The sequence below is a fragment of the Pelophylax lessonae genome, assembly GCF_965119305.1.
Source record: "Pelophylax lessonae genome assembly, chromosome: 2".
Taxonomy (NCBI): domain Eukaryota; kingdom Metazoa; phylum Chordata; class Amphibia; order Anura; family Ranidae; genus Pelophylax; species Pelophylax lessonae.
Genome location: NC_138769.1, coordinates 323,605,366 through 323,621,502, shown reverse-complemented (window position 1 = coordinate 323,621,502; position 16,137 = coordinate 323,605,366). Strand labels below are relative to the sequence as shown.

Below are 16,137 nucleotides of genomic sequence, written 5' to 3'. Positions count from 1 at the left end.
CCCATCAGAGTCCCCCTTACATCAACTGTCCCCATCAGAGTGCCCTCTTACACCAATTGTTCCCATCAGAGTCACCCTTTCATCAACTGTCCTGATCAGAGTGCCCTCTTACATCAATTGTTCCCATCAGAGTCACCCTTACATCAACTTTCCCCATCAGAGTGCCCCTTACATCAACTGTCCCCATCAGAGCCCCCCTTACATCAACTGTCCCCCATCAGATTCACCCTTACATCAACTGTCCCTATCAGAGTGCCACCTTACATCAACTGTCCCCATCAGAGTCAGCCTTGCATCGGCGCTTAGTTTTTTTCCATCTAGCGTCTCAGTGCACGTGGAATTTGGTGCCATACACCTGAGCGGCTTCACCCGCTCGGTGGGCGGCGCCTCCCCCTAGTGCAAGAGCGCCTTTACGTGATGCTGGGAGTCACCCTCGATTCATTAGGAGGAGATGTATTTATACACCTCCTGGTGCAGGACGATATTCGACTATCACCCACACTACTGACATATTTCTGGCTATATGGACACTACAACTGGCAGCAGGCAATCTGGTTGGTTACGCTATTCTTTTCTACTCTTTTTATTCATTTACACTTTCACTTTAGTGGATCATATCTATTTAAAGCACCGTCTCATCTACACTGGGTACTCCTCTCACCCCCGGCACCTTGTTTCTTCATTCACATGTTACTTCTCTGGGATTTTCTTCTCACTCAAACACCTTTCTATCACGGGCTACTACATCCTCCTTTGGGTGCACCTATATATCACGTTACATGGATCTTCTTGGGCATCCTTGTTTTCTTAATACTCAATAGCCACCCATTATATACTTTCTGGCATCTTTGTATGCGGACTACCATTGCATATATGTGTATATGTATATACATATGTGTATATATATTTATATGTAAGTATATACTCCTTCGCTTCTTTTTCCTTCCAGAACCCTTGCTGCCTTGTCCATTCTGCCGTCCTACTCAGCCCTATGGCGATTTTTATTAAATATGGTTCCTGCACACGTTTGTACCTTGGGTTTAACTCCCTCAGTTCCCACCAAGGACGTTTTTGGACGATTTGACAGTCCCTGGCCACCAGTTATCATATACCTTCATATGCTATCTCCAAGGTAAATTATTAGAATAGACCATTTTAACGTTGGTGGGGATATTCCCCTTCCCCCTCCGGTTTTATTATTTGACACACAGATTGAGTCCATTGACATTCTCTGTTTACTACTCCTCTCATGATGTATATTTATTTTAGACACCCGTTTGTGCATCTGCTCCTGAGGAAGTAGCTTGGTCTACGAAACGCGTCGAGAAATATGATGCCAATACTGTGCTAAATATATCTACCTCATTTGCAATACAATCAATTTCAATGATTTACTTTTTATCTCTAACATCAATATCGTAATGCAATCATTTGTATCACTGTATTTCATTTTGTTGGTTTATGATTCTGTTGGCGATGTCATGTTTTTATGTTCTTTCTATCATGTTTATCATTGACAATATGTATGTAATCATGTAATATATGCTGTGGTTGCTACTTTATTTTATATTCATCACTTTTGGCCCATGTTTTGCATTGCTCCTCATTCAAAGTCCCAACCCCCTTTTTTATGCTCCATCAGAGTGCCCCTTACATCAACTGTCCCCATCAGAGTGCTCTCATGATCAGTGGGTGCACTCATACATTGATAGAGACCTGAGGGGCACAAATAAAATCTGGGGGGGGGTTGGGGCACAGCTCACCTGTTCGCTAATAAAAATTCTTAGCCCAGCACTTGCATTCTACAACTTTCAGTGCTGCTGCCTCCTGTTCTGTCAGTGCTGCTCCCCACATCTCCAATCCATTTACACCCACCTATATCCAGGTCCAATCAGGTCTAGTAATAATACGGAAGATGGCTGCGTCCATTTCCATTTTGATGGAATGGATTGGTGGTTGCTGTACACAGACAGTCGAGTCAGTTTGCATCAGGCTGTACATATAGCATAAACTGAGCAGACAAAAATGTGACATCCACCCTGCTCTGCTCCACAGATCTCATGCTGATCTTAGCACAATTCACCTGTTTGAAATTGGCCTCAGAGTGCCCCCTCTCTGGATAAAGAAGCACGGGGGCACATTTGGACAGCAGCATTGTCAGTTTGGGGGAAAGGGAGTGCTAGATGTACTAGCAGATTTAGATACACTAAAAAATTGAAGCCAAACTCCTGCTAACACTTTATAAGCAGTCAGCAACAGCTTTGTTCCTCTTGGGATAAAGGTTTTACATAATTAAATAAAAGCTGATCATTGTAAGCATCCCTGCCAGTATTAAATGGTTTGTTTCAACCCTCTAACTGCTACATGTGTAGGACAGCCCTTTCTATTAAAAAACAACAGACTCACCAGCAGGATCACCAGGTGAAAATAAATTACTGCCGACTGCCCCACATACAGTACATATACTGCGGGGCGGCGGCTCTCCTGCACGTACAGGTACGTGATTTCGCTCTTCTGGGTCTGTCGTGCACACACGTGCTGCAGGTGACCAGCCCCTGCTGTGATTAGACACAGCGGGAGCCAATCAGCGGGTTTGGTGGACCCGATATCCACTGGGACCTGCTGATTGTTCCCAAGAGAGGCAGAATGGCGGTCTGCCTATGTAAACAAGGCAGATCGCCGTTCTGTGATAATCGAAGACAGAGATCCTGTGTTTCTGCTAAGCAGGAACAAGGATCTCTGTCTTCCCACAGCCAAAGCACCCCCAAAAGTTAGAAATCACTCCCTAGGGACACATTTACCCTTTGATCACCCCTGATGTTAACCCCTTCCCTGCAAGTGTCATTAGTACAGTGATAGTGCATAATATTTTTAGCACTGATCACTGTATTAGTGTTACTGGTTCCCAAAAAAGTGTCAGAAGTGTCACTGGGTGTCTGATTTGTCTGCCGCAATATCGCAGTCCCACTATAAGTTGCGTATCGCTGCCATTACTAGTTAAAAAAAAAAAATAAATAAAAATTCCATAAATATATCCCCTAGTTTGTAGACGCGATAACTTTTTCGCAAACCAATCAATAAACACTTGTTGAGATTTTTTTTTTACCAAAAAATATGTAGTAGAATACATGTTGGCCTAAATTGATGAAGAAATTAGATTTTTTACATTTTTTTATTGAAAGTGTTTTATAGCAGAAAGTAAAAAACATTGTTTTTTTTTTCAAAAGTTTCATTTTTTTTTTGTTTATAGTGCAAAAAATAAAAACCGCAGAGGTGATCAAATACCACCTAAAGAAAGCTCTATTTGTGGGACAAAAAGAACATCAATTTTATTTGGGTACAGCGTCGCACGACCGTGCAATTGTCAGTTAAAATAAAGCAGTGCCATATCGCTAAAAAAAATGGCTTGGTCGTAAAGGGGGTAAATCTTCCGGAGCTCAAGTGGTTAAAGAAAGCCTTAAAGCAGGGGTGTCCAACCTTTTGACCTTCCTGGGCTATATTGGAAGAAGAGGAATTGTCTTGGGCCACACATAAAATACACTAACAATAGAGATAGCTGATGAGCAGAAAAAGTCTGGCAGACCACAAGTAATGATCACTGATATAATGTACTTATTTGTGGAATAAAACTTTATTTTTTTTGTAATATTTTTTATTATGAAAGTAAAAGACGGCAACATAAAACTAGTGCGATATCTGACACTGTTTTTGATAAACTAACGCATCATTATCTGGTTTGATGGATGTACTAGCAATTCTCAATAGATTCTCAAGATGCTCATCAGATATTTTGGTTCTAATTTTGCCCTTTGTGAGCTTCATCCTTGAAAATAGTTGCTAACAAATAGAGGTGCTGCTGAAAACTGATGACGACACGAATACGACGTTATTGTAAACAGTGGGATATTTTTCTTTGGGAAGATAAAACTTATAAAAGTCCAGTAAAGAGACACTGTCAAGATTTTCCTCAGGCCATCATGTGTTCGCAAAGTTTAAACGCATTTTTATAAAAAAAGAAATTCCCCGAAAAAAATCAAAATTTTTAACCACCTCAGCTCTGGAAGGTTTTACTATCTTCATGACCAGGCCATATTTTGCTATTTAGCACTGTGCTATTTTAACTGGCGTTTGCAATTTTTTCCCCACAAATAGAGCTTTCTTTTGGTGGTATTTGATCACCTCGGGGTTTTTTATTTTTTGCGCTATAAACGAAAAAAAGAGCATACATTAAAAAAAAAAAAAATATATATATATATGGTATGTATGTATGTGTATATATATATATATATATATATGTATATATATATACAGTGCCTTGTGAAAGTATTCGGCCCCCTTGAACTTTGCGACCTTTTGCCACATTTCAGGCTTCAAACATAAAGATATAAAACTGTAATTTTTTGTGAAGAATCAACAACAAGTGGGACCAGTGGCGTACCTAGAGCATTTGGCACCCGGGGCGGATCCTATATCTGGCACCCCCCCCCCCCCCGACTTTAAAATGTAAAAACACCCACAAAAAAATGTAATGTGTTCAAGAATATTTTTTGCACAAATTTCACAGACCCCCCATCACAGTGCCCCTTGCAGTCTGCCCTCCGTCTCTCTAATCACAGTTCCCCCTTTTGCACTCTCTGCCTCCCCTGCACAGTCCTACCTTCAGCATAGATAGATAGCTAATATTAGCAATGTGTTTAAGTTTGAGTAAGAGATTGGAGACTTGCTAAAGGAGATATTCAGGGACTACAGACATGATACAGTAGATGGTCAGAGACTGCAGACGTGATACAGGAGATGGTCAGAGACTGCAGACGTGATACAGGAGATGGTCAGAGACTGCAGACGTGATACAGGAGATGGTCAGAGACTGCAGACGTGATACAGGAGATGGCCAGAGACTGCAGACGTGATACAGGAGATGGTCAGAGACTGCAGACATGATACAGGAGATGGTCAGAGACTGCAGACATGATACAGGAGATGGTCAGAGATTGCAGACGTGATACAGGAGATGGTCAGAGATTGAGGACATGATACAGTAGATGGTCAGAGACTACAGACATGATACAGGAGATGGTCAGAGACTGCAGACATGATACAGGAGATGGTCAGAGACTGCAGACATGATACAGGAGATGGTCAGAGACTACAGACATGATACAGGAGATGGTCAGAGACTGCAGACATGATACAGGAGATGGTCAGAGACTGCAGACATGATACAGGAGATGGTCAGAGACTGCAGACGTGATACAGGAGATGGTCAGGGACTGCAGACATGATACAGGAGATGGTCAGAGATTGCAGATGTGATACAGGAGATGGTCAGAGATTGAGGACATGATACAGTAGATGGTCAGAGACTACAGACATGATACAGGAGATGGTCAGAGACTGCAGACATGCTGCCACCACCATGTTTGACAGTGGGGATGGTGTGTTCAGAGTGATGAGCTGTGTTGCTTTTACGCCAAACATAACTGTAACGGAGCTCCAATACCCAGCCTAGTTATCTCAGCTGTATAATCCTTGAAGCTGAGGAAGCTGAGGAAGTACTAAAATATCTAAGGCAAAATCCCCCCAGTAACTGGACGACACACAGTTCTGGGAGTCAAACTAGAATGAATTGTTTATTGAAAACACAAGAGATCTACACTCTGCGAAAACCCCTCCCTCATTGAGCCATCCCCCACACAAACACACATCCCATAATAGGCTTACAAGGCAGACAGGATCAATAAGTCAATGGAATGCAGGTATTCACAATAACAAACCCCACCCCACTAGCATGGGTCTATGAAACACTTCTACCATTTTCTAGCCATCTGAAAAATATATATATATATGGTATGTATGTATGTGTATATATATATATATATATATATGTATATATATATACAGTGCCTTGTGAAAGTATTCGGCCCCCTTGAACTTTGCGACCTTTTGCCACATTTCAGGCTTCAAACATAAAGATATAAAACTGTAATTTTTTGTGAAGAATCAACAACAAGTGGGACCAGTGGCGTACCTAGAGCATTTGGCACCCGGGGCGGATCCTATATCTGGCACCCCCCCCCCCCCCCCGACTTTAAAATGTAAAAACACCCACAAAAAAATGTAATGTGTTCAAGAATATTTTTTGCACAAATTTCACAGACCCCCCATCACAGTGCCCCTTGCAGTCTGCCCTCCGTCTCTCTAATCACAGTTCCCCCTTTTGCACTCTCTGCCTCCCCTGCACAGTCCTACCTTCAGCATAGATAGATAGCTAATATTAGCAATGTGTTTAAGTTTGAGTAAGAGATTGGAGACTTGCTAAAGGAGATATTCAGGGACTACAGACATGATACAGTAGATGGTCAGAGACTGCAGACGTGATACAGGAGATGGTCAGAGACTGCAGACGTGATACAGGAGATGGTCAGAGACTGCAGACGTGATACAGGAGATGGTCAGAGACTGCAGACGTGATACAGGAGATGGCCAGAGACTGCAGACGTGATACAGGAGATGGTCAGAGACTGCAGACATGATACAGGAGATGGTCAGAGACTGCAGACATGATACAGGAGATGGTCAGAGATTGCAGACGTGATACAGGAGATGGTCAGAGATTGAGGACATGATACAGTAGATGGTCAGAGACTACAGACATGATACAGGAGATGGTCAGAGACTGCAGACATGATACAGGAGATGGTCAGAGACTGCAGACATGATACAGGAGATGGTCAGAGACTACAGACATGATACAGGAGATGGTCAGAGACTGCAGACATGATACAGGAGATGGTCAGAGACTGCAGACATGATACAGGAGATGGTCAGAGACTGCAGACGTGATACAGGAGATGGTCAGGGACTGCAGACATGATACAGGAGATGGTCAGAGATTGCAGATGTGATACAGGAGATGGTCAGAGATTGAGGACATGATACAGTAGATGGTCAGAGACTACAGACATGATACAGGAGATGGTCAGAGACTGCAGACATGATACAGGAGATGGTCAGAGACTACAGACATGATACAGGAGATGGTCAGAGACTGCAGACATGATACAGGAGGTGGTCAGAGACTACAGAAATGATACAGGAGATGGTCAGAGACTACAGACATGATACAGGAGATGGTCAGAGACTGCAGACATGATACAGGAGATGGTCAGAGACTGCAGACGTGATACAGGAGATGGTCAGAGACTGCAGACATGATACAGGAGGTGGTCAGAGACTACAGACATGATACAGGAGATGGTCAGAGACTGCAGACATGATACAGGAGATGGTCAGAGACTGCAGACGTGATACAGGAGATAGTCAGAGACTGCAGACATGATACAGGAGATGGTCAGAGACTGCGGACATGATACAGGAGATGGTCAGAGACTGCAGACATGATACAGTAGATGATCAGAGACTGCAGACATGATACAGTAGATGGTCAGAGACTGCAGACATGATACAGTAGATGATCAGAGACTGAGGACATGATACAGGAGATGGTCAGAGACTGCAGACATGATACAGGAGATGGTCAGAGACTGCAGACATGATACAGGAGATGGTCAGAGACTACAGACATGATACAGTAGATGATCAGAGACTACAGACATGATACAGGAGATGGTCAGAGACTGCAGACGTGATACAGGAGATGGTCAGAGACTGCAGACGTGATACAGGAGATGGTCAGAGACTACAGACATGATACAGTAGATGGTCAGAGACTACAGACATGATACAGGAGATGGTCAGAGACTGCAGACATGATACAGGAGATGGTCAGAGACTACAGACATGATACAGTAGATGATCAGAGACTACAGACATGATACAGGAGATGGTCAGAGACTGCAGACATGATACAGGAGATGGTCAGAGACTACAGACATGATACAGTAGATGGTCAGAGACTACAGACATGATACAGGAGATGGTCAGAGACTGCAGACATGATACAGGAGATGGTCAGAGACTACAGACATGATACAGTAGATGATCAGAGACTACAGACATGATACAGGAGATGGTCAGAGACTGCAGACATGATACAGGAGATGGTCAGAGACTACAGACATGATACAGTAGATGGTCAGAGACTACAGACATGATACAGGAGATGGTCAGAGACTACAGACATGATACAGTAGATGCTCAGAGACTGAGGACATGATAGAAGATAGAAGAGCACTAGGGGGGCCGGAGAGCACAGACGAAGCAGAGAGCACAGACGAAGCAGAAAGCACTGGAGGTGCTGAAGGGCCCGGTGGGGGGGGGGGGGGAACTGGAGAGAATTAAGAGAGGGTTTGGAAAGCATTGTAGGGGGGTTGGAAGGTGCAGGGGGTGGATTGCACTGGGGGGGACAGGGAGTACTTGAGGGGGCGAGCAGGGAAAATCAGGGGGGTGGAGAGCACTGGGGGGACAGGGAGTACTTGGGGGGCGAGCAGGGAAAATCAGGGGGGTGGAGAGCACTGGAGGGACAGGGAGTACTTGGGGGGCGAGCAGGGAAAATCAGGGGGGTGGAGAGCACTGGGGGGACGGGGAGCACTTAGGGGGGAGGGAGAAAGCACTGTGGGGAGTTGAAGAGCATGGAGGGGGGCTAAAGAACAGGGGGGGTCTAGTGCACTGGGGGGAGAGGGGCTAAAAGCACTGAGGGAGGGATTAGGAGCACTGGAGGAGGTTAAGAACTTTGGGGGGCCAGCAAAAGAACTTGTATAGGAGGGGGATGGGGCTGCTGCATATAGATGAATTGATCTTTCCATATTCTTCCTGCAGGAGGGAGAGGAGGAGAATCAGTTATTCAGCAGGAAGCTGCAGGAAGAATAGAGAAAGATGAATTCCTCTATATGTAGCAGCCCCATCCCCCTCCTATCCAGCACACACTTTTGCAATGGGCACTCACCTTCTTCCCGCCGAGGCTCCGCCCCTTATTCCCGCCGAGGCTCCGCCCCTTATTCCCGCCGCGGCTCCGCCCCTTATTCCCGCCGCGGCTCCGTTCCCTTATTCCAGCTGCGGCTCCGCCCCCTTATTCCCGCCGTGGCTCCGCCCCCCCACTAGCAGCACGGACTGAAGGAGCTGCCAGTCACTGCAGCTGCCTTCACACTGCGGGATCTGTCTGACTCCGCCCCCCCCATTGGTACGCCACTGAGTGGGACACAATCATGAAGTGGAACGAAATTTATTGGATATTTCAAACTTTTTTAACAAATAAAAAACTGAAAAATTGGGCGTGCAAAATTATTCAGCCCCCTTAAGTTAATACTTTGTAGCGCCACCTTTTGCTGCAATTATAGCTGTAAGTCGCTTGGGGTTTGTCTCTATCAGTTTTGCACATCGAGAGACTGAAATTTTTGCCCATTCCTCCTTGCAAAACAGCTTGAGCTCAGTGAGGTTGGATGGAGAGCATTTGTGAACAGCAGTTTTATGTTCTTTCCACAGATTCTCGATTGGATTTAGGTCTGGACTTTGACTTGGCCATTCTAACACCTGGATATGTTTATTTGTGAACCATTCCATTGTAGATTTTGCTTTATGTTTTGGATCATTGTCTTGTTGGAAGACAAATCTCCGTACCAGTCTCAGGTCTTTTGCAGAATGGTCCTGTATTTGGCTCCATCCATCTTCCCATCAATTTTAACCATCTTCCCTGTCCCTGCTGAAGAAAAGCAGGCCCAAACCATGATGCTGCCACCACCATGTTTGACAGTGGGGATGGTGTGTTCAGAGTGATGAGCTGTGTTGCTTTTACGCCAAACATAACTGTAACGGAGCTCCAATACCCAGCCTAGTTATCTCAGCTGTATAATCCTTGAAGCTGAGGAAGCTGAGGAAGTACTAAAATATCTAAGGCAAAATCCCCCCAGTAACTGGACGACACACAGTTCTGGGAGTCAAACTAGAATGAATTGTTTATTGAAAACACAAGAGATCTACACTCTGCGAAAACCCCTCCCTCATTGAGCCATCCCCCACACAAACACACATCCCATAATAGGCTTACAAGGCAGACAGGATCAATAAGTCAATGGAATGCAGGTATTCACAATAACAAACCCCACCCCACTAGCATGGGTCTATGAAACACTTCTACCATTTTCTAGCCATCTGAAATACATCCCCACAGATCTCCTGAGGGACACTGCTCAGAAATATGATGGTCCCAAGTGAAAGAGTTCTCACTCTCTCAACACAAACCACACTCTCAGTGTCCATTCTGCTACAATAACGTTTTGCATTGTTGCCAAAAAGTTCGATTTTGGTTTCATCTGACCAGAGCACCTTCTTCCACATGTTTGGTGTGTCTCCCAGGTGGCTTGTGGCAAACTTTAAACGGCACTTTTTATGGATATCTTTAAGAAATGGCTTTCTTCTTGCCATTCTTCCATAAAGGCCAGATTTGTGCAGTGTACGACTGATTGTTGTCCTATGGACAGAGTCTCCCACCTCAGCTGTAGATCTCTGCAGTTCATCCAGAGTGATCATGGGCGTCTTTTTCCTGCATCTCTGATCAGTCTTCTCCTTGTATGAGCTGAAAGTTTAGAGGGACGGCCAGGTCTTCGTAGATTTACAGTGGTCTGCTACTCCTTCCATTTCAATATTATCGCTCGCACAGTGCTCCTTGGGATGTTTAAAGCTTGGGAAATCTTTTTGTATCCAAATCCGGCTTTAAACTTCTCCACAACAGTATCTCGGACCTGCCTGGCGTGTTCCTTGTTCTTCATGATGCTTTCTGCGCTTTAAACGGACCTCTGAGACTATCACAGTGCAGGTGCATTTATACGGAGACTTGATTACACACAGGTGGATTCTATTTATCATCATTAGTCATTTAGGTCAACATTGGATCATTCAGAGATCCTCACTGAACTTCTGCAGAGGGTTTGCTGCACTGAAAGTAAAGGGGCTGAATAATTTTGTACGCCCAATTTTTCAGTTTTTTAATTGTTAACAAGGTTTGAAATATCCAATAAATTTCATTCCACTTCATGATTGTGTCCCACTTGTTGTTGATTCTTCACAAAAATTACAGTTTTATATCTTTATGTTTGAAGCCTGAAATGTGGCAAAAGGTCGCAAAGTTCAAGGGGGCTGAATACTTTCGCAAGGCACTGTGTATATATATATATATATATATATATATATATATATATATATATATATATATAGATATATATATATCTATATATATATATATATATATATATCTATATATATGTATATATATATAGATATATATTACTTTCTGATGTAAAACATAGCCAAAAAGAAAAAAAATTGAAAAAATTGAATTTCTTCATAAACTTAGGTCACTATGTATTCTGCTACGTCTTTAGTAAAAAAAAAATCCAAATAAGTGTATATTGATTGGTTTGCATGAAAGTTATAGCGCCTACAAACTTGAGTATACATACTGGAATTTTTTTTTCTTTATACAACTAATAGTGGCGATCAGTGACTTATAGTGTGACTTATGTGTAATGTAAAGTGCTTTTACGAGGGGATGTGCAGGTTTTTATTCCCTGCTTTAAAGGGAAACAAAAACCAGTGTTCTATAAGATTACTGCAACCCGTGTAACGGAAGTGACGTTCTGACCAAAAAAATACTTACTGCACATGCGCTATGCATTCCAACATGCGTTCTACCGCGTTATGTGTTCCAAAGATCTGACAGGTAGCGGTAATGTGATAGAACATTACCGCATTGAATTTCAGGCTAATTTTTTGCAATAAAGTGAGCGTACTGAAAGTACAGTATATTGACATCTATGATGCTGCTTTGATGTTACACTTTGAAAGAAGCTGGACGCCAGCAGGAGGAAGGTGGCGGAGGCCATGTTGGTACACCCCGCACTGCTCAGCGCTAAATCTTTACGCTTTCAAAATGTAAAATCCAAACAGCATCACAGATGTCAATACTGTATACTCACATTATTGCTAAAATTACTCTGAAATTCAAGACGTAGCTGGGTGTAGTAAGATGATGTCCGCATATGTGTTCTATCAGATTACCGCAACCTGTTAGATCATGAAGTGTTTGGAGCGCATAGCGCATGCGCAGTAAGTATTTTTGGTCGGAACGTCACTTCCGTTACAGGATCTAACTGGTAGCGATAATCTGATAGAACACTGGCATATCACCGCTGTCAGATGAGAGCTTTGTGTTGTTTACACACATAAAGCTTTCTCCTGTTACTAGATCCAATGATTGGCATTGTCCATAAATCATTGGCTGGAAACCACTGATCAGCATGTTCTGGAGCCAGTGACAGCACAGGTGGGCTGGCAACGGTGTCCCCTACCTAGAAAATCAGAATCACAAATATACGTGACTATACGCAGCCGGCCCACACTGTAGCAGTAAAACTACAGAGCGCAGTCGGTAAGTGGTTATGTAAGATTTTGTGTTGGGCTGCATTCATAGCCATCTTGGGCCACATGTGGCTCATGAGCGGAAGGTTGGATACCCCTTTCTTAAAAGAAATCTAATGCAGCCACCACATCTAGAAAGTAAGCTAGAGTATAATAAATGTCTGCTTTTGAGTTTAATAGGATTGATGGGTTTTAGGCCCCATTCACACATCAGCAAAGTTTTGTAGCTTGAAGCTTGAAGCTTGAAGCTTGAAGCTCCAAAATGCCAACTCTAATATCAATTATTCTCTGAGGAGTTAGTCCACTCCAAGTCACCTGAAGCCAAACGCCTGAAGCTCAAAAAAGTTCTGAAGCTTCTTTTGTACTTAAAATTGGGCAGATTTGCACATTTTTGACTCATTTTTGATCCCATAGAAATTAATGAAAATGTGCATTTTTGTGCGCTTTAGTGCATTTCGTTGCACATTTTTGCGTGATTTTCTGCTCAAATGAAAAAATAAAAATAGTAATAATATATGAATAAATAAATGTAAAATAAAGACACAAATAACTAAAAATCTGAATAAATAAATAAAATAAATGATTAATATAAAAATAAATAAATAATGATTAACTCCTAACCTTAAAAAAAATATTAACTAAATCATTAGGAATAATAAAATAATAGAAGAAGAAGACGAAGTAGAAGAAGAATTTTTATTTGCATTATTATTATTAATATTATTAAAAATGTATTTATTTATTGTGTGTTAGGAATAGAGTGTTAATTAATTATTATTATTTTATTATTATTATTTATTTTTATTTTTTTTAAGGGTTAGGGGTTAAGATTAGGGTTCATTATTTATTTATTTGTTTAGTATTACATAGTATTCCTTTACTGTATTTATTATGCATTTATAATTATTTTATTTATTTGCATATTTATTTTACATTAATTTATTTATTATTATTATTAGTAGTAGTAGTAGTAGTAGCGGTAGTAGTATTATTAACACCATAACCCTAACAATAAATAAATAATAATAAGACAATAAATAAAATGTTAACCCTCAACGCAAAACCTAACCCCTAATTTTAACCCTAACCCCAAATTCTAACCATAACCTAACCGTAAATCCAACGCCTTACCCTAACAATAAAAAAATATTAGAAGAATAATAATAGTAAAAAATAAATAAAAGCTGATAGAAAAGCTAAAAACCTAGCAACAAATGATGCAACAGATGATAGTTTTCTCTATTGGCTAATAGAAAAATGTACAAAAACGTGCAAAAAGGCACATAAAACATGCCAAAATTGTGCATAAAAATGCTCAAAGATGCTATGCTCAGGTGTGAATGCAGCCTTAAGGTTAAAAATGTTTAGCACTGTACTAATTGACAGTACAGTTTCCAGCTAGTGTGTTAGCTTGGAGAAGGATTCAGGGGGGGGGGGGGGGCAGGAGAGTGCCTTGCCATCCTTGGCTATGGGGAGGGCAGGGGAGGGTCTTGCCATCCTAGGCTATGGGGGGGAAGCGGAGTGTCTTGCCATCATAGGCTATGGGGCTGTGGGTAGATGCAGATAATGTAGGGAGACACAAGTCTAATCCCTCCATTCAAGGGTTGCTCCATAGGATGCTGCAAGAGAAAAGAGCCACCCTGAAACAGGAGACCCAGGACATAGAAACTTAGAAAAGTGACGGCAAAAAACAGATAGAATAGTCCATCGAGTCTGCCCATATTTTTTCTTTGTTTGTTTGCTTTTTTTTTCTGTTAACTTTATTGTCTGAGTATAGATCTATGTTTGTCCCAAGTATGTTTAAAGCCATTTATTGTCTCACTACCTCTGCTGGTAGTTTATTCCACGCATCAACTACCATTTTAGTAAAATCATATTTTCTAAGATTAGTTAACTTTCCTCCAGTTAGTTTGAGGTGAGAACAGTGATCATGGAAAAAAAATGTAAACTGGAACATAGGCAAGGATTAAAAGATAAACAAAGCTGCATAATCAGTACTGTAAGTGATGTTGTGTTTTTATGAATGGCTGGCAATGCTCCCTGGCCACTGTCTTTCACACAACACAAGCTGCTACTTTTGTAGTCATCTCCTCTGAACTTGCTGCACGGCTGCACGAGGTAACGGGCTCAGTTTTTTAACAGCGTAGCACCCTTGGCTGATTTGTAGTCTTTGTGATCATTGGATTTTCCTCCTAATCCTGGTTTGGCTGTGGTTTCTCCCTTTTGTCAATAGGTGGCACTGTTACCATTGGCCTTAGTGTGATGAATTACAGAGAGTCTAGGTTATGGATATGTACACTTTTCTCAGCCTATCATACTGGTCGCTGAGCATGCTGGGAAAAGGTATTTATTTGGAGAAGGTCAGGTGGTCTTTGTCCTTTCCACCCAGACTACTGTCTGGGTGGGTGTGTGAAGAACAGCTGCTGCTGGGTAGGCCTAAAGCCTGAGGCCTAGCCATATGCTCAGAGCTCTGCAAGGGAAAGCCTGCTCACTACCTGGAGGCAATATTGAGAAGGATGAAAACATTTTTCGTGGTTTGGTAGACCTGCCATAGAGACGATGACCGTTTTGCCTAGAGTGCTGTACTTCTTCCAGACCTACCTGATCCAAATCCCCCTACAGTTGAGGAATGGCTTCATTCTGTATCAGAACTGCATAGTATGGCAGAACCTAGAGCTATATCTCGAGATTCTAGCACACTTGACTCTGTCACTAAATTCAATAGAACGTGGAATGCCTGAGTAGTGTTTAAGTATTTACCAGCCTACGATACTCTGGTGAAGCCTGGCTGAACATATTCATTGCTACTGCTAGATGTTTGTATCTCTCGTCACCTCCTTTACTTTTAAACACTGAAGCCCTATATCTCGCTTTTCTTCCCCCTTTCCTTATGGATTTTTTTTCTTTTTCCTTTTCTCTCCTTCCCCCTAGGGGATGGTTAAGGTTAGTAGCTGTAGACAATATCTACTCTAAATACTAAGATGTACTTGAAGTTTCTATATTTCAGTAAATACTGTATTTGTTGAGACTATGTTGGCCTTAATCATTGAGGGCACTGAAAAAGTGAATAATGCCCTCTTTGCAAGTTTACTTCACACTTTTTGTATGCACAGTTTACATGATATTTATATTTTTGTTAATTTGTTATTGCTTACGCACTGTTGTAAACTACTACTTTTTGCTCAATAAAAATTTTATTGTGAAAAAAAAATATTGAGAAGTATGACGTTCTGAGGATGTACCAAAGGTGACTCTTCATGAGCCAGGGACTATGAAGTGCCTGGCAAAACTTCAAGAGAGAAGTCATCCAAGAGAATTTGGTATGATGCTGTAAGTTGAATATTGTTGCTATAGGAGACAGCTTATGCTACAAAGTACATATTGCTGGTTCCAGGTTGAAGGCTCTTTTTTTGTACTGCTGTCTACCTTTTCTACATTTTTGTCTAAGGAGTCTGCTGATCTGCAAGTCTGCTGCTGTTTTTGGCTAATGGTGTTTTGTGCCTTAAAAAACAACTTCTTCCAATTCACTGGTACCTATTATCAACAGATAAGGGGCACAGCGATGGAAGCCCCATAGGCATCATCATATGCATGTCTACATTTAGGTTGTTGGGAGGAGGAGGTTGAATATGCCCCCTTGCTGTACCTTGGCCATGCTAGGGTGTGGTTAAGGTACATCGATGATGTTCTGATGATCTGGGATGGTACGATTGATGAATTAAGGCAATTCACGGAGGAACTAATTCAAAACACACATAATATCCA

At 42.0% G+C, this 16,137-nt stretch overlaps 1 long non-coding RNA gene across 1 annotated transcript in view; it reads left to right on the top strand.

Moving 5' to 3' along the window:
* LOC309546218 overlaps nucleotides 1-10,478 on the top strand; it is a 1,099,142-nt gene extending 1,088,664 nt beyond the window's left edge. Inside the window, exon 3 of the long non-coding RNA XR_014224927.1 lies at nucleotides 10,408-10,478. This is a non-coding gene — a long non-coding RNA (uncharacterized lncRNA). The remainder of the gene's footprint in view (nucleotides 1-10,407) is intronic.
* The last annotated feature ends 5,659 nt before the right edge of the window (nucleotides 10,479-16,137 follow it).